The sequence below is a fragment of the Nansenia antarctica genome (assembly GCF_963989245.1).
Source record: "Nansenia antarctica genome assembly, chromosome: 6".
Taxonomy (NCBI): Eukaryota; Metazoa; Chordata; class Actinopteri; order Argentiniformes; family Microstomatidae; genus Nansenia; species Nansenia antarctica.
In genome coordinates, this window is record NC_137676.1 from 34,533,002 (window position 1) to 34,552,645 (window position 19,644).

The window sequence follows — 19,644 nt, forward strand, 5'->3', positions numbered from 1 at the left end:
CTGGTCTATGACATCACAGCATGTCTGTGTGAGAGGGAGTCTAGACTAGACAGATAGAATGTTCTGGTCTATGACATCACAGCATGTCTGTGTGAGAGGGAGTCTAGACTAGACAGATAGAATGTTCTGGTCTATGACATCACAGCATGTCTGTGTGAGAGGGAGTCTAGACTAGACAGATAGAATGTTCTGGTCTATGACATCACAGCATGTCTGTGTGAGAGGGAGTCTAGACTAGACAGATAGAATGTTCTGGTCTATGACATCACAGCATGTCTGTGTGAGAGGGAGTCTAGACTAGACAGATAGAATGTTCTGGTGTGAGAGGGAGTCTAGACTAGACAGATAGAATGTTCTGGTGTGAGAGGGAGTCTAGACTAGACAGATAGAATGTTCTGGTCTATGACATCACAGCATGTCTGTGTGAGAGGGAGTCTAGACTAGACAGATAGAATGTTCTGGTCTATGACATCACAGCATGTCTGTGTGAGAGGGAGTCTAGACTAGACAGATAGAATGTTCTGGTCTCTGACATCACAGCATGTCTGTGTGAGAGGGAGTCTAGACTAGACAGATAGAATGTTCTGGTGTGAGAGGGAGTCTAGACTAGACAGATAGAATGTTCTGGTGTGAGAGGGAGTCTAGACTAGACAGATATAATGTTCTGGTCTATGACATCACAGCATGTCTGTGTGAGAGGGAGTCTAGACTAGACAGATAGAATGTTCTGGTGTGAGAGGGAGTCTAGACTAGACAGATAGAATGTTCTGGTGTGAGAGGGAGTCTAGACTAGACAGATATAATGTTCTGGTCTATGACATCACAGCATGTCTGTGTGAGAGGGAGTCTAGACTAGACAGATATAATGTTCTGTGTGTGAGAGGGAGTCTAGACTAGACAGATAGAATGTTCTGTGTGTGAGAGGGAGTCTAGACTAGACAGATAGAAAGTTCTGTGTGTGAGAGGGAATCTAGACTAGACAGATAGAATGTTCTGGTGTGAGAGGGAGTCTAGACTAGACAGATAGAATGTTCTGGTGTGAGAGGGAGTCTAGACTAGACAGATAGAATGTTCTGGTGTGAGAGGGAGTCTAGACTAGACAGATAGAATGTTCTGGTCTATGACATCACAGCATGTCTGTGTGAGAGGGAGTCTAGACTAGACAGATAGAATGTTCTGGTCTATGACATCACAGCATGTCTGTGTGAGAGGGAGTCTAGACTAGACAGATAGAATGTTCTGGTCTATGACATCACAGCATGTCTGTGTGAGAGGGAGTCTAGACTAGACAGATAGAATGTTCTGGTCTATGACATCACAGCATGTCTGTGTGAGAGGGAGTCTAGACTAGACAGATAGAATGTTCTGGTCTATGACATCACAGCATGTCTGTGTGAGAGGGAGTCTAGACTAGACAGATAGAATGTTCTGGTGTGAGAGGGAGTCTAGACTAGACAGATAGAATGTTCTGGTGTGAGAGGGAGTCTAGACTAGACAGATAGAATGTTCTGGTCTATGACATCACAGCATGTCTGTGTGAGAGGGAGTCTAGACTAGACAGATAGAATGTTCTGGTCTATGACATCACAGCATGTCTGTGTGAGAGGGAGTCTAGACTAGACAGATAGAATGTTCTGGTCTCTGACATCACAGCATGTCTGTGTGAGAGGGAGTCTAGACTAGACAGATAGAATGTTCTGGTGTGAGAGGGAGTCTAGACTAGACAGATAGAATGTTCTGGTGTGAGAGGGAGTCTAGACTAGACAGATATAATGTTCTGGTCTATGACATCACAGCATGTCTGTGTGAGAGGGAGTCTAGACTAGACAGATAGAATGTTCTGGTGTGAGAGGGAGTCTAGACTAGACAGATAGAATGTTCTGGTGTGAGAGGGAGTCTAGACTAGACAGATATAATGTTCTGGTCTATGACATCACAGCATGTCTGTGTGAGAGGGAGTCTAGACTAGACAGATATAATGTTCTGTGTGTGAGAGGGAGTCTAGACTAGACAGATAGAATGTTCTGTGTGTGAGAGGGAGTCTAGACTAGACAGATAGAATGTTCTGTGTGTGAGAGGGAATCTAGACTAGACAGATAGAATGTTCTGGTGTGAGAGGGAGTCTAGACTAGACAGATAGAATGTTCTGGTGTGAGAGGGAGTCTAGACTAGACAGATAGAATGTTCTGGTGTGAGAGGGAGTCTAGACTAGACAGATAGAATGTTCTGGTCTATGACATCACAGCATGTCTGTGTGAGAGGGAGTCTAGACTAGACAGATAGAATGTTCTGGTCTATGACATCACAGCATGGCTGTGTGAGAGGGAGTCAAGACTAGACAGATAGAATGTTCTGGTCTATGACATCACAGCATGTCTGTGTGAGAGGGAGTCTAGACTAGACAGATAGAATGTTCTGGTCTATGACATCACAGCATGTCTGTGTGAGAGGGAGTCTAGACTAGACAGATAGAATGTTCTGGTCTATGACATCACAGCATGTCTGTGTGAGAGGGAGTCTAGACTAGACAGATAGAATGTTCTGGTCTATGACATCACAGCATGTCTGTGTGAGAGGGAGTCTAGACTAGATAGATAGAATGTTCTGGTGTGAGAGGGAGTCTAGACTAGACAGATAGAATGTTCTGGTGTGAGAGGGAGTCTAGACTAGACAGATAGATAGAATGTTCTTGTGTGAGAGGGAGTCTAGACTAGACAGATAGAATGTTCTGGTCTATGACATCACAGCATGTCTGTGTGAGAGGGAGTCTAGACTAGACAGATATAATGTTCTGGTCTATGACATCACAGCATGTCTGTGTGAGAGGGAGTCTAGACTAGACAGATAGAATGTTCTGTGTGTGAGAGGGAGTCTAGACTAGACAGATAGAATGTTCTGTGTGTGAGAGGGAGTCTAGACTAGACAGATAGAATGTTCTGTGTGTGAGAGGGAGTCGAGACTAGACAGATAGAATGTTCTGGTGTCAGAGGGAGTCTAGACTAGACAGATAGAATGTTCTGGTGTGAGAGGGAGTCTAGACTAGACAGATAGAATGTTCTGGTGTGAGAGGGAGTCTAGACTAGACAGATAGAATGTTCTGGTCTATGACATCACAGCATGTCTGTGTGAGAGGGAGTCTAGACTAGACAGATAGAATGTTCTGGTCTATGACATCACAGCATGTCTGTGTGAGAGGGAGTCTAGACTAGACAGATAGAATGTTCTGGTCTATGACATCACAGCATGTCTGTGTGAGAGGGAGTCAAGACTAGACAGATAGAATGTTCTGGTCTATGACATCACAGCATGTCTGTGTGAGAGGGAGTCTAGACTAGACAGATATAATGTTCTGGTCTATGACATCACAGCATGTCTGTGTGAGAGGGAGTCTAGACTAGACAGATAGAATGTTCTGGTCTATGACATCACAGCATGTCTGTGTGAGAGGGAGTCTAGACTAGACAGATAGAATGTTCTGGTCTATGACATCACAGCATGTCTGTGTGAGAGGGAGTCTAGACTAGACAGATAGAATGTTCTGGTGTGAGAGGGAGTCTAGACTAGACAGATAGAATGTTCTGGTGTGAGAGGGAGTCTAGACTAGACAGATAGAATGTTCTGGTCTATGACATCACAGCATGTCTGTGTGAGAGGGAGTCTAGACTAGACAGATAGAATGTTCTGGTCTATGACATCACAGCATGTCTGTGTGAGAGGGAGTCTAGACTAGACAGATAGAATGTTCTGGTCTCTGACATCACAGCATGTCTGTGTGAGAGGGAGTCTAGACTAGACAGATAGAATGTTCTGGTGTGAGAGGGAGTCTAGACTAGACAGATAGAATGTTCTGGTGTGAGAGGGAGTCTAGACTAGACAGATATAATGTTCTGGTCTATGACATCACAGCATGTCTGTGTGAGAGGGAGTCTAGACTAGACAGATAGAATGTTCTGGTGTGAGAGGGAGTCTAGACTAGACAGATAGAATGTTCTGGTGTGAGAGGGAGTCTAGACTAGACAGATAGAATCTTCTGGTCTATGACATCACAGCATGTCTGTGTGAGAGGGAGTCTAGACTAGACAGATAGAATGTTCTGGTCTATGACATCACAGCATGTCTGTGTGAGAGGGAGTCTAGACTAGACAGATAGAATGTTCTGGTCTCTGACATCACAGCATGTCTGTGTGAGAGGGAGTCTAGACTAGACAGATAGAATGTTCTGGTGTGAGAGGGAGTCTAGACTAGACAGATAGAATGTTCTGGTGTGAGAGGGAGTCTAGACTAGACAGATATAATGTTCTGGTCTATGACATCACAGCATGTCTGTGTGAGAGGGAGTCTAGACTAGACAGATAGAATGTTCTGGTGTGAGAGGGAGTCTAGACTAGACAGATAGAATGTTCTGGTGTGAGAGGGAGTCTAGACTAGACAGATATAATGTTCTGGTCTATGACATCACAGCATGTCTGTGTGAGAGGGAGTCTAGACTAGACAGATATAATGTTCTGTGTGTGAGAGGGAGTCTAGACTAGACAGATAGAATGTTCTGTGTGTGAGAGGGAGTCTAGACTAGACAGATAGAATGTTCTGTGTGTGAGAGGGAATCTAGACTAGACAGATAGAATGTTCTGGTGTGAGAGGGAGTCTAGACTAGACAGATAGAATGTTCTGGTGTGAGAGGGAGTCTAGACTAGACAGATAGAATGTTCTGGTGTGAGAGGGAGTCTAGACTAGACAGATAGAATGTTCTGGTCTATGACATCACAGCATGTCTGTGTGAGAGGGAGTCTAGACTAGACAGATAGAATGTTCTGGTCTATGACATCACAGCATGGCTGTGTGAGAGGGAGTCTAGACTAGACAGATAGAATGTTCTGGTCTATGACATCACAGCATGTCTGTGTGAGAGGGAGTCTAGACTAGACAGATATAATGTTCTGGTCTATGACATCACAGCATGTCTGTGTGAGAGGGAGTCTAGACTAGACAGATAGAATGTTCTGGTCTATGACATCACAGCATGTCTGTGTGAGAGGGAGTCTAGACTAGACAGATAGAATGTTCTGGTCTATGACATCACAGCATGTCTGTGTGAGAGGGAGTCTAGACTAGACAGATAGAATGTTCTGGTGTGAGAGGGAGTCTAGACTAGACAGATAGAATGTTCTGGTGTGAGAGGGAGTCTAGACTAGACAGATAGAATGTTCTGGTCTATGACATCACAGCATGTCTGTGTGAGAGGGAGTCTAGACTAGACAGATAGAATGTTCTGGTCTATGACATCACAGCATGTCTGTGTGAGAGGGAGTCTAGACTAGACAGATAGAATGTTCTGGTCTATGACATCACAGCATGTCTGTGTGAGAGGGAGTCTAGACTAGACAGATAGAATGTTCTGGTCTATGACATCACAGCATGTCTGTGTGAGAGGGAGTCTAGACTAGACAGATAGAATGTTCTGGTCTATGACATCACAGCATGTCTGTGTGAGAGGGAGTCTAGACTAGACAGATAGAATGTTCTGGTGTGAGAGGGAGTCTAGACTAGACAGATAGAATGTTCTGGTGTGAGAGGGAGTCTAGACTAGACAGATAGAATGTTCTGGTCTATGACATCACAGCATGTCTGTGTGAGAGGGAGTCTAGACTAGACAGATAGAATGTTCTGGTCTATGACATCACAGCATGTCTGTGTGAGAGGGAGTCTAGACTAGACAGATAGAATGTTCTGGTCTCTGACATCACAGCATGTCTGTGTGAGAGGGAGTCTAGACTAGACAGATAGAATGTTCTGGTGTGAGAGGGAGTCTAGACTAGACAGATAGAATGTTCTGGTGTGAGAGGGAGTCTAGACTAGACAGATATAATGTTCTGGTCTATGACATCACAGCATGTCTGTGTGAGAGGGAGTCTAGACTAGACAGATAGAATGTTCTGGTGTGAGAGGGAGTCTAGACTAGACAGATAGAATGTTCTGGTGTGAGAGGGAGTCTAGACTAGACAGATATAATGTTCTGGTCTATGACATCACAGCATGTCTGTGTGAGAGGGAGTCTAGACTAGACAGATATAATGTTCTGTGTGTGAGAGGGAGTCTAGACTAGACAGATAGAATGTTCTGTGTGTGAGAGGGAGTCTAGACTAGACAGATAGAATGTTCTGTGTGTGAGAGGGAATCTAGACTAGACAGATAGAATGTTCTGGTGTGAGAGGGAGTCTAGACTAGACAGATAGAATGTTCTGGTGTGAGAGGGAGTCTAGACTAGACAGATAGAATGTTCTGGTCTATGACATCACAGCATGTCTGTGTGAGAGGGAGTCTAGACTAGACAGATAGAATGTTCTGGTCTATGACATCACAGCATGTCTGTGTGAGAGGGAGTCTAGACTAGACAGATAGAATGTTCTGGTCTATGACATCACAGCATGTCTGTGTGAGAGGGAGTCTAGACTAGACAGATAGAATGTTCTGGTCTATGACATCACAGCATGTCTGTGTGAGAGGGAGTCTAGACTAGACAGATAGAATGTTCTGGTCTATGACATCACAGCATGTCTGTGTGAGAGGGAGTCTAGACTAGACAGATAGAATGTTCTGGTCTATGACATCACAGCATGTCTGTGTGAGAGGGAGTCTAGACTAGACAGATAGAATGTTCTGGTCTATGACATCACAGCATGTCTGTGTGAGAGGGAGTCTAGACTAGACAGATAGAATGTTCTGGTCTATGACATCACAGCATGTCTGTGTGAGAGGGAGTCTAGACCAGACAGATTGAATGTTCTGGTCTATGACATCACAGCATGTCTGTGTGAGAGGGAGTCTAGACTAGACAGATAGAATGTTCTGGTCTATGACATCACAGCATGTCTGTGTGAGAGGGAGTCTAGACTAGACAGATAGAATGTTCTGGTGTGAGAGGGAGTCTAGACTAGACAGATAGAATGTTCTGGTGTGAGAGGGAGTCTAGACTAGACAGATAGATAGAATGTTCTTGTGTGAGAGGGAGTCTAGACTAGACAGATAGAATGTTCTGGTCTATGACATCACAGCATGTCTGTGTGAGAGGGAGTCTAGACTAGACAGATATAATGTTCTGGTCTATGACATCACAGCATGTCTGTGTGAGAGGGAGTCTAGACTAGACAGATAGAATGTTCTGTGTGTGAGAGGGAGTCTAGACTAGACAGATAGAATGTTCTGTGTGTGAGAGGGAGTCTAGACTAGACAGATAGAATGTTCTGTGTGTGAGAGGGAGTCGAGACTAGACAGATAGAATGTTCTGGTGTCAGAGGGAGTCTAGACTAGACAGATAGAATGTTCTGGTGTGAGAGGGAGTCTAGACTAGACAGATAGAATGTTCTGGTGTGAGAGGGAGTCTAGACTAGACAGATAGAATGTTCTGGTCTATGACATCACAGCATGTCTGTGTGAGAGGGAGTCTAGACTAGACAGATAGAATGTTCTGGTCTATGACATCACAGCATGTCTGTGTGAGAGGGAGTCTAGACTAGACAGATAGAATGTTCTGGTCTATGACATCACAGCATGTCTGTGTGAGAGGGAGTCAAGACTAGACAGATAGAATGTTCTGGTCTATGACATCACAGCATGTCTGTGTGAGAGGGAGTCTAGACTAGGCAGATATAATGTTCTGGTCTATGACATCACAGCATGTCTGTGTGAGAGGGAGTCTAGACTAGACAGATAGAATGTTCTGGTCTATGACATCACAGCATGTCTGTGTGAGAGGGAGTCTAGACTAGACAGATAGAATGTTCTGGTCTATGACATCACAGCATGTCTGTGTGAGAGGGAGTCTAGACTAGACAGATAGAATGTTCTGGTGTGAGAGGGAGTCTAGACTAGACAGATAGAATGTTCTGGTGTGAGAGGGAGTCTAGACTAGACAGATAGAATGTTCTGGTCTATGACATCACAGCATGTCTGTGTGAGAGGGAGTCTAGACTAGACAGATAGAATGTTCTGGTCTATGACATCACAGCATGTCTGTGTGAGAGGGAGTCTAGACTAGACAGATAGAATGTTCTGGTCTATGACATCACAGCATGTCTGTGTGAGAGGGAGTCTAGACTAGACAGATAGAATGTTCTGGTCTATGACATCACAGCATGTCTGTGTGAGAGGGAGTCTAGACTAGACAGATAGAATGTTCTGGTCTATGACATCACAGCATGTCTGTGTGAGAGGGAGTCTAGACTAGACAGATAGAATGTTCTGGTGTGAGAGGGAGTCTAGACTAGACAGATAGAATGTTCTGGTGTGAGAGGGAGTCTAGACTAGACAGATAGAATCTTCTGGTCTATGACATCACAGCATGTCTGTGTGAGAGGGAGTCTAGACTAGACAGATAGAATGTTCTGGTCTATGACATCACAGCATGTCTGTGTGAGAGGGAGTCTAGACTAGACAGATAGAATGTTCTGGTCTCTGACATCACAGCATGTCTGTGTGAGAGGGAGTCTAGACTAGACAGATAGAATGTTCTGGTGTGAGAGGGAGTCTAGACTAGACAGATAGAATGTTCTGGTGTGAGAGGGAGTCTAGACTAGACAGATATAATGTTCTGGTCTATGACATCACAGCATGTCTGTGTGAGAGGGAGTCTAGACTAGACAGATAGAATGTTCTGGTGTGAGAGGGAGTCTAGACTAGACAGATAGAATGTTCTGGTGTGAGAGGGAGTCTAGACTAGACAGATATAATGTTCTGGTCTATGACATCACAGCATGTCTGTGTGAGAGGGAGTCTAGACTAGACAGATATAATGTTCTGTGTGTGAGAGGGAGTCTAGACTAGACAGATAGAATGTTCTGTGTGTGAGAGGGAGTCTAGACTAGACAGATAGAATGTTCTGTGTGTGAGAGGGAATCTAGACTAGACAGATAGAATGTTCTGGTGTGAGAGGGAGTCTAGACTAGACAGATAGAATGTTCTGGTGTGAGAGGGAGTCTAGACTAGACAGATAGAATGTTCTGGTGTGAGAGGGAGTCTAGACTAGACAGATAGAATGTTCTGGTCTATGACATCACAGCATGTCTGTGTGAGAGGGAGTCTAGACTAGACAGATAGAATGTTCTGGTCTATGACATCACAGCATGGCTGTGTGAGAGGGAGTCTAGACTAGACAGATAGAATGTTCTGGTCTATGACATCACAGCATGTCTGTGTGAGAGGGAGTCTAGACTAGACAGATATAATGTTCTGGTCTATGACATCACAGCATGTCTGTGTGAGAGGGAGTCTAGACTAGACAGATAGAATGTTCTGGTCTATGACATCACAGCATGTCTGTGTGAGAGGGAGTCTAGACTAGACAGATAGAATGTTCTGGTCTATGACATCACAGCATGTCTGTGTGAGAGGGAGTCTAGACTAGACAGATAGAATGTTCTGGTGTGAGAGGGAGTCTAGACTAGACAGATAGAATGTTCTGGTGTGAGAGGGAGTCTAGACTAGACAGATAGAATGTTCTGGTCTATGACATCACAGCATGTCTGTGTGAGAGGGAGTCTAGACTAGACAGATAGAATGTTCTGGTCTATGACATCACAGCATGTCTGTGTGAGAGGGAGTCTAGACTAGACAGATAGAATGTTCTGGTCTATGACATCACAGCATGTCTGTGTGAGAGGGAGTCTAGACTAGACAGATAGAATGTTCTGGTCTATGACATCACAGCATGTCTGTGTGAGAGGGAGTCTAGACTAGACAGATAGAATGTTCTGGTCTATGACATCACAGCATGTCTGTGTGAGAGGGAGTCTAGACTAGACAGATAGAATGTTCTGGTGTGAGAGGGAGTCTAGACTAGACAGATAGAATGTTCTGGTCTATGACATCACAGCATGTCTGTGTGAGAGGGAGTCTAGACTAGACAGATAGAATGTTCTGGTCTATGACATCACAGCATGTCTGTGTGAGAGGGAGTCTAGACTAGACAGATAGAATGTTCTGGTCTCTGACATCACAGCATGTCTGTGTGAGAGGGAGTCTAGACTAGACAGATAGAATGTTCTGGTGTGAGAGGGAGTCTAGACTAGACAGATAGAATGTTCTGGTGTGAGAGGGAGTCTAGACTAGACAGATATAATGTTCTGGTCTATGACATCACAGCATGTCTGTGTGAGAGGGAGTCTAGACTAGACAGATAGAATGTTCTGGTGTGAGAGGGAGTCTAGACTAGACAGATAGAATGTTCTGGTGTGAGAGGGAGTCTAGACTAGACAGATAGAATGTTCTGGTGTGAGAGGGAGTCTAGACTAGACAGATATAATGTTCTGGTCTATGACATCACAGCATGTCTGTGTGAGAGGGAGTCTAGACTAGACAGATAGAATGTTCTGGTGTGAGAGGGAGTCTAGACTAGACAGATAGAATGTTCTGGTGTGAGAGGGAGTCTAGACTAGACAGATATAATGTTCTGGTCTATGACATCACAGCATGTCTGTGTGAGAGGGAGTCTAGACTAGACAGATATAATGTTCTGTGTGTGAGAGGGAGTCTAGACTAGACAGATAGAATGTTCTGTGTGTGAGAGGGAGTCTAGACTAGACAGATAGAATGTTCTGTGTGTGAGAGGGAATCTAGACTAGACAGATAGAATGTTCTGGTGTGAGAGGGAGTCTAGACTAGACAGATAGAATGTTCTGGTGTGAGAGGGAGTCTAGACTAGACAGATAGAATGTTCTGGTCTATGACATCACAGCATGTCTGTGTGAGAGGGAGTCTAGACTAGACAGATAGAATGTTCTGGTCTATGACATCACAGCATGTCTGTGTGAGAGGGAGTCTAGACTAGACAGATAGAATGTTCTGGTCTATGACATCACAGCATGTCTGTGTGAGAGGGAGTCTAGACTAGACAGATAGAATGTTCTGGTCTATGACATCACAGCATGTCTGTGTGAGAGGGAGTCTAGACTAGACAGATAGAATGTTCTGGTCTATGACATCACAGCATGTCTGTGTGAGAGGGAGTCTAGACTAGACAGATAGAATGTTCTGGTCTATGACATCACAGCATGTCTGTGTGAGAGGGAGTCTAGACTAGACAGATAGAATGTTCTGGTCTATGACATCACAGCATGTCTGTGTGAGAGGGAGTCTAGACTAGACAGATAGAATGTTCTGGTCTATGACATCACAGCATGTCTGTGTGAGAGGGAGTCTAGACCAGACAGATTGAATGTTCTGGTCTATGACATCACAGCATGTCTGTGTGAGAGGGAGTCTAGACTAGACAGATAGAATGTTCTGGTCTATGACATCACAGCATGTCTGTGTGAGAGGGAGTCTAGACTAGACAGATAGAATGTTCTGGTGTGAGAGGGAGTCTAGACTAGACAGATAGAATGTTCTGGTGTGAGAGGGAGTCTAGACTAGACAGATAGATAGAATGTTCTTGTGTGAGAGGGAGTCTAGACTAGACAGATAGAATGTTCTGGTCTATGACATCACAGCATGTCTGTGTGAGAGGGAGTCTAGACTAGACAGATATAATGTTCTGGTCTATGACATCACAGCATGTCTGTGTGAGAGGGAGTCTAGACTAGACAGATAGAATGTTCTGTGTGTGAGAGGGAGTCTAGACTAGACAGATAGAATGTTCTGTGTGTGAGAGGGAGTCTAGACTAGACAGATAGAATGTTCTGTGTGTGAGAGGGAGTCGAGACTAGACAGATAGAATGTTCTGGTGTCAGAGGGAGTCTAGACTAGACAGATAGAATGTTCTGGTGTGAGAGGGAGTCTAGACTAGACAGATAGAATGTTCTGGTGTGAGAGGGAGTCTAGACTAGACAGATAGAATGTTCTGGTCTATGACATCACAGCATGTCTGTGTGAGAGGGAGTCTAGACTAGACAGATAGAATGTTCTGGTCTATGACATCACAGCATGTCTGTGTGAGAGGGAGTCTAGACTAGACAGATAGAATGTTCTGGTCTATGACATCACAGCATGTCTGTGTGAGAGGGAGTCAAGACTAGACAGATAGAATGTTCTGGTCTATGACATCACAGCATGTCTGTGTGAGAGGGAGTCTAGACTAGGCAGATATAATGTTCTGGTCTATGACATCACAGCATGTCTGTGTGAGAGGGAGTCTAGACTAGACAGATAGAATGTTCTGGTCTATGACATCACAGCATGTCTGTGTGAGAGGGAGTCTAGACTAGACAGATAGAATGTTCTGGTCTATGACATCACAGCATGTCTGTGTGAGAGGGAGTCTAGACTAGACAGATAGAATGTTCTGGTGTGAGAGGGAGTCTAGACTAGACAGATAGAATGTTCTGGTGTGAGAGGGAGTCTAGACTAGACAGATAGAATGTTCTGGTCTATGACATCACAGCATGTCTGTGTGAGAGGGAGTCTAGACTAGACAGATAGAATGTTCTGGTCTATGACATCACAGCATGTCTGTGTGAGAGGGAGTCTAGACTAGACAGATAGAATGTTCTGGTCTATGACATCACAGCATGTCTGTGTGAGAGGGAGTCTAGACTAGACAGATAGAATGTTCTGGTCTATGACATCACAGCATGTCTGTGTGAGAGGGAGTCTAGACTAGACAGATAGAATGTTCTGGTCTATGACATCACAGCATGTCTGTGTGAGAGGGAGTCTAGACTAGACAGATAGAATGTTCTGGTGTGAGAGGGAGTCTAGACTAGACAGATAGAATGTTCTGGTGTGAGAGGGAGTCTAGACTAGACAGATAGAATCTTCTGGTCTATGACATCACAGCATGTCTGTGTGAGAGGGAGTCTAGACTAGACAGATAGAATGTTCTGGTCTATGACATCACAGCATGTCTGTGTGAGAGGGAGTCTAGACTAGACAGATAGAATGTTCTGGTCTCTGACATCACAGCATGTCTGTGTGAGAGGGAGTCTAGACTAGACAGATAGAATGTTCTGGTGTGAGAGGGAGTCTAGACTAGACAGATAGAATGTTCTGGTGTGAGAGGGAGTCTAGACTAGACAGATATAATGTTCTGGTCTATGACATCACAGCATGTCTGTGTGAGAGGGAGTCTAGACTAGACAGATAGAATGTTCTGGTGTGAGAGGGAGTCTAGACTAGACAGATAGAATGTTCTGGTGTGAGAGGGAGTCTAGACTAGACAGATATAATGTTCTGGTCTATGACATCACAGCATGTCTGTGTGAGAGGGAGTCTAGACTAGACAGATATAATGTTCTGTGTGTGAGAGGGAGTCTAGACTAGACAGATAGAATGTTCTGTGTGTGAGAGGGAGTCTAGACTAGACAGATAGAATGTTCTGTGTGTGAGAGGGAATCTAGACTAGACAGATAGAATGTTCTGGTGTGAGAGGGAGTCTAGACTAGACAGATAGAATGTTCTGGTGTGAGAGGGAGTCTAGACTAGACAGATAGAATGTTCTGGTGTGAGAGGGAGTCTAGACTAGACAGATAGAATGTTCTGGTCTATGACATCACAGCATGTCTGTGTGAGAGGGAGTCTAGACTAGACAGATAGAATGTTCTGGTCTATGACATCACAGCATGGCTGTGTGAGAGGGAGTCTAGACTAGACAGATAGAATGTTCTGGTCTATGACATCACAGCATGTCTGTGTGAGAGGGAGTCTAGACTAGACAGATATAATGTTCTGGTCTATGACATCACAGCATGTCTGTGTGAGAGGGAGTCTAGACTAGACAGATAGAATGTTCTGGTCTATGACATCACAGCATGTCTGTGTGAGAGGGAGTCTAGACTAGACAGATAGAATGTTCTGGTCTATGACATCACAGCATGTCTGTGTGAGAGGGAGTCTAGACTAGACAGATAGAATGTTCTGGTGTGAGAGGGAGTCTAGACTAGACAGATAGAATGTTCTGGTGTGAGAGGGAGTCTAGACTAGACAGATAGAATGTTCTGGTCTATGACATCACAGCATGTCTGTGTGAGAGGGAGTCTAGACTAGACAGATAGAATGTTCTGGTCTATGACATCACAGCATGTCTGTGTGAGAGGGAGTCTAGACTAGACAGATAGAATGTTCTGGTCTATGACATCACAGCATGTCTGTGTGAGAGGGAGTCTAGACTAGACAGATAGAATGTTCTGGTCTATGACATCACAGCATGTCTGTGTGAGAGGGAGTCTAGACTAGACAGATAGAATGTTCTGGTCTATGACATCACAGCATGTCTGTGTGAGAGGGAGTCTAGACTAGACAGATAGAATGTTCTGGTGTGAGAGGGAGTCTAGACTAGACAGATAGAATGTTCTGGTCTATGACATCACAGCATGTCTGTGTGAGAGGGAGTCTAGACTAGACAGATAGAATGTTCTGGTCTATGACATCACAGCATGTCTGTGTGAGAGGGAGTCTAGACTAGACAGATAGAATGTTCTGGTCTCTGACATCACAGCATGTCTGTGTGAGAGGGAGTCTAGACTAGACAGATAGAATGTTCTGGTGTGAGAGGGAGTCTAGACTAGACAGATAGAATGTTCTGGTGTGAGAGGGAGTCTAGACTAGACAGATATAATGTTCTGGTCTATGACATCACAGCATGTCTGTGTGAGAGGGAGTCTAGACTAGACAGATAGAATGTTCTGGTGTGAGAGGGAGTCTAGACTAGACAGATAGAATGTTCTGGTGTGAGAGGGAGTCTAGACTAGACAGATATAATGTTCTGGTCTATGACATCACAGCATGTCTGTGTGAGAGGGAGTCTAGACTAGACAGATATAATGTTCTGTGTGTGAGAGGGAGTCTAGACTAGACAGATAGAATGTTCTGTGTGTGAGAGGGAGTCTAGACTAGACAGATAGAATGTTCTGTGTGTGAGAGGGAATCTAGACTAGACAGATAGAATGTTCTGGTGTGAGAGGGAGTCTAGACTAGACAGATAGAATGTTCTGGTGTGAGAGGGAGTCTAGACTAGACAGATAGAATGTTCTGGTGTGAGAGGGAGTCTAGACTAGACAGATAGAATGTTCTGGTCTATGACATCACAGCATGTCTGTGTGAGAGGGAGTCTAGACTAGACAGATAGAATGTTCTGGTCTATGACATCACAGCATGGCTGTGTGAGAGGGAGTCTAGACTAGACAGATAGAATGTTCTGGTCTATGACATCACAGCATGTCTGTGTGAGAGGGAGTCTAGACTAGACAGATATAATGTTCTGGTCTATGACATCACAGCATGTCTGTGTGAGAGGGAGTCTAGACTAGACAGATAGAATGTTCTGGTCTATGACATCACAGCATGTCTGTGTGAGAGGGAGTCTAGACTAGACAGATAGAATGTTCTGGTCTATGACATCACAGCATGTCTGTGTGAGAGGGAGTCTAGACTAGACAGATAGAATGTTCTGGTGTGAGAGGGAGTCTAGACTAGACAGATAGAATGTTCTGGTGTGAGAGGGAGTCTAGACTAGACAGATAGAATGTTCTGGTCTATGACATCACAGCATGTCTGTGTGAGAGGGAGTCTAGACTAGACAGATAGAATGTTCTGGTCTATGACATCACAGCATGTCTGTGTGAGAGGGAGTCTAGACTAGACAGATAGAATGTTCTGGTCTATGACATCACAGCATGTCTGTGTGAGAGGGAGTCTAGACTAGACAGATAGAATGTTCTGGTCTATGACATCACAGCATGTCTGTGTGAGAGGGAGTCTAGACTAGACAGATAGAATGTTCTGGTCTATGACATCACAGCATGTCTGTGTGAGAGGGAGTCTAGACTAGACAGATAGAATGTTCTGGTGTGAGAGGGAGTCTAGACTAGACAGATAGAATGTTCTGGTCTATGACATCACAGCATGTCTGTGTGAGAGGGAGTCTAGACTAGACAGATAGAATGTTCTGGTCTATGACATCACAGCATGTCTGTGTGAGAGGGAGTCTAGACTAGACAGATAGAATGTTCTGGTCTCTGACATCACAGCATGTCTGTGTGAGAGGGAGTCTAGACTAGACAGATAGAATGTTCTGGTGTGAGAGGGAGTCTAGACTAGACAGATAGAATGTTCTGGTGTGAGAGGGAGTCTAGACTAGACAGATATAATGTTCTGGTCTATGACATCACAGCATGTCTGTGTGAGAGGGAGTCTAGACTAGACAGATAGAATGTTCTGGTGTGAGAGGGAGTCTAGACTAGACAGATAGAATGTTCTGGTGTGAGAGGGAGTCTAGACTAGACAGATATAATGTTCTGGTCTATGACATCACAGCATGTCTGTGTGAGAGGGAGTCTAGACTAGACAGATATAATGTTCTGTGTGTGAGAGGGAGTCTAGACTAGACAGATAGAATGTTCTGTGTGTGAGAGGGAGTCTAGACTAGACAGATAGAATGTTCTGTGTGTGAGAGGGAATCTAGACTAGACAGATAGAATGTTCTGGTGTGAGAGGGAGTCTAGACTAGACAGATAGAATGTTCTGGTGTGAGAGGGAGTCTAGACTAGACAGATAGAATGTTCTGGTGTGAGAGGGAGTCTAGACTAGACAGATAGAATGTTCTGGTCTATGACATCACAGCATGTCTGTGTGAGAGGGAGTCTAGACTAGACAGATAGAATGTTCTGGTCTATGACATCACAGCATGGCTGTGTGAGAGGGAGTCTAGACTAGACAGATAGAATGTTCTGGTCTATGACATCACAGCATGTCTGTGTGAGAGGGAGTCTAGACTAGACAGATAGAATGTTCTGGTCTATGACATCACAGCATGTCTGTGTGAGAGGGAGTCTAGACTAGACAGATAGAATGTTCTGGTGTGAGAGGGAGTCTAGACTAGACAGATAGAATGTTCTGGTGTGAGAGGGAGTCTAGACTAGACAGATAGAATGTTCTGGTCTATGACATCACAGCATGTCTGTGTGAGAGGGAGTCTAGACTAGACAGATAGAATGTTCTGGTCTATGACATCACAGCATGTCTGTGTGAGAGGGAGTCTAGACTAGACAGATAGAATGTTCTGGTCTATGACATCACAGCATGTCTGTGTGAGAGGGAGTCTAGACTAGACAGATAGAATGTTCTGGTGTGAGAGGGAGTCTAGACTAGACAGATAGAATGTTCTGGTCTATGACATCACAGCATGTCTGTGTGAGAGGGAGTCTAGACTAGACAGATAGAATGTTCTGGTCTATGACATCACAGCATGTCTGTGTGAGAGGGAGTCTAGACTAGACAGATAGAATGTTCTGGTCTCTGACATCACAGCATGTCTGTGTGAGAGGGAGTCTAGACTAGACAGATAGAATGTTCTGGTGTGAGAGGGAGTCTAGACTAGACAGATAGAATGTTCTGGTGTGAGAGGGAGTCTAGACTAGACAGATATAATGTTCTGGTCTATGACATCACAGCATGTCTGTGTGAGAGGGAGTCTAGACTAGACAGATAGAATGTTCTGGTGTGAGAGGGAGTCTAGACTAGACAGATAGAATGTTCTGGTGTGAGAGGGAGTCTAGACTAGACAGATATAATGTTCTGGTCTATGACATCACAGCATGTCTGTGTGAGAGGGAGTCTAGACTAGACAGATATAATGTTCTGTGTGTGAGAGGGAGTCTAGACTAGACAGATAGAATGTTCTGTGTGTGAGAGGGAGTCTAGACTAGACAGATAGAATGTTCTGTGTGTGAGAGGGAATCTAGACTAGACAGATAGAATGTTCTGGTGTGAGAGGGAGTCTAGGCTAGACAGATAGAATGTTCTGGTGTGAGAGGGAGTCTAGACTAGACAGATAGAATGTTCTGGTGTGAGAGGGAGTCTAGACTAGACAGATAGAATGTTCTGGTCTATGACATCACAGCATGTCTGTGTGAGAGGGAGTCTAGACTAGACAGATAGAATGTTCTGGTCTATGACATCACAGCATGGCTGTGTGAGAGGGAGTCTAGACTAGACAGATAGAATGTTCTGGTCTATGACATCACAGCATGTCTGTGTGAGAGGGAGTCTAGACTAGACAGATAGAATGTTCTGGTCTATGACATCACAGCATGTCTGTGTGAGAGGGAGTCTAGACTAGACAGATAGAATGTTCTGGTGTGAGAGGGAGTCTAGACTAGACAGATAGAATGTTCTGGTGTGAGAGGGAGTCTAGACTAGACAGATAGAATGTTCTGGTCTATGACATCACAGCATGTCTGTGTGAGAGGGAGTCTAGACTAGACAGATAGAATGTTCTGGTCTATGACATCACAGCATGTCTGTGTGAGAGGGAGTCTAGACTAGACAGATAGAATGTTCTGGTCTATGACATCACAGCATGTCTGTGTGAGAGGGAGTCTAGACTAGACAGATAGAATGTTCTGGTCTATGACATCACAGCATGTCTGTGTGAGAGGGAGTCTAGACTAGACAGATAGAATGTTCTGGTCTATGACATCACAGCATGTCTGTGTGAGAGGGAGTCTAGACTAGACAGATAGAATGTTCTGGTGTGAGAGGGAGTCTAGACTAGACAGATAGAATGTTCTGGTCTATGACATCACAGCATGTCTGTGTGAGAGGGAGTCTAGACTAGACAGATAGAATGTTCTGTGTGTGAGAGGGAGTCTAGACTAGACAGATAGAATGTTCTGTGTGTGAGAGGGAGTCTAGACTAGACAGATAGAATGTTCTGTGTGTGAGAGGGAATCTAGACTAGACAGATAGAATGTTCTGGTGTGAGAGGGAGTCTAGACTAGACAGATAGAATGTTCTGGTGTGAGAGGGAGTCTAGACTAGACAGATAGAATGTTCTGGTGTGAGAGGGAGTCTAGACTAGACAGATAGAATGTTCTGGTCTATGACATCACAGCATGTCTGTGTGAGAGGGAGTCTAGACTAGACAGATAGAATGTTCTGGTCTATGACATCACAGCATGGCTGTGTGAGAGGGAGTCTAGACTAGACAGATAGAATGTTCTGGTCTATGACATCACAGCATGTCTGTGTGAGAGGGAGTCTAGACTAGACAGATATAATGTTCTGGTCTATGACATCACAGCATGTCTGTGTGAGAGGGAGTCTAGACTAGACAGATAGAATGTTCTGGTCTATGACATCACAGCATGTCTGTGTGAGAGGGAGTCTAGACTAGACAGATAGAATGTTCTGGTCTATGACATCACAGCATGTCTGTGTGAGAGGGAGTCTAGACTAGACAGATAGAATGTTCTGGTGTGAGAGGGAGTCTAGACTAGACAGATAGAATGTTCTGGTGTGAGAGGGAGTCTAGACTAGACAGATAGAATGTTCTGGTCTATGACATCACAGCATGTCTGTGTGAGAGGGAGTCTAGACTAGACAGATAGAATGTTCTGGTCTATGACATCACAGCATGTCTGTGTGAGAGGGAGTCTAGACTAGACAGATAGAATGTTCTGGTCTATGACATCACAGCATGTCTGTGTGAGAGGGAGTCTAGACTAGACAGATAGAATGTTCTGGTCTATGACATCACAGCATGTCTGTGTGAGAGGGAGTCTAGACTAGACAGATAGAATGTTCTGGTCTATGACATCACAGCATGTCTGTGTGAGAGGGAGTCTAGACTAGACAGATAGAATGTTCTGGTGTGAGAGGGAGTCTAGACTAGACAGATAGAATGTTCTGGTCTATGACATCACAGCATGTCTGTGT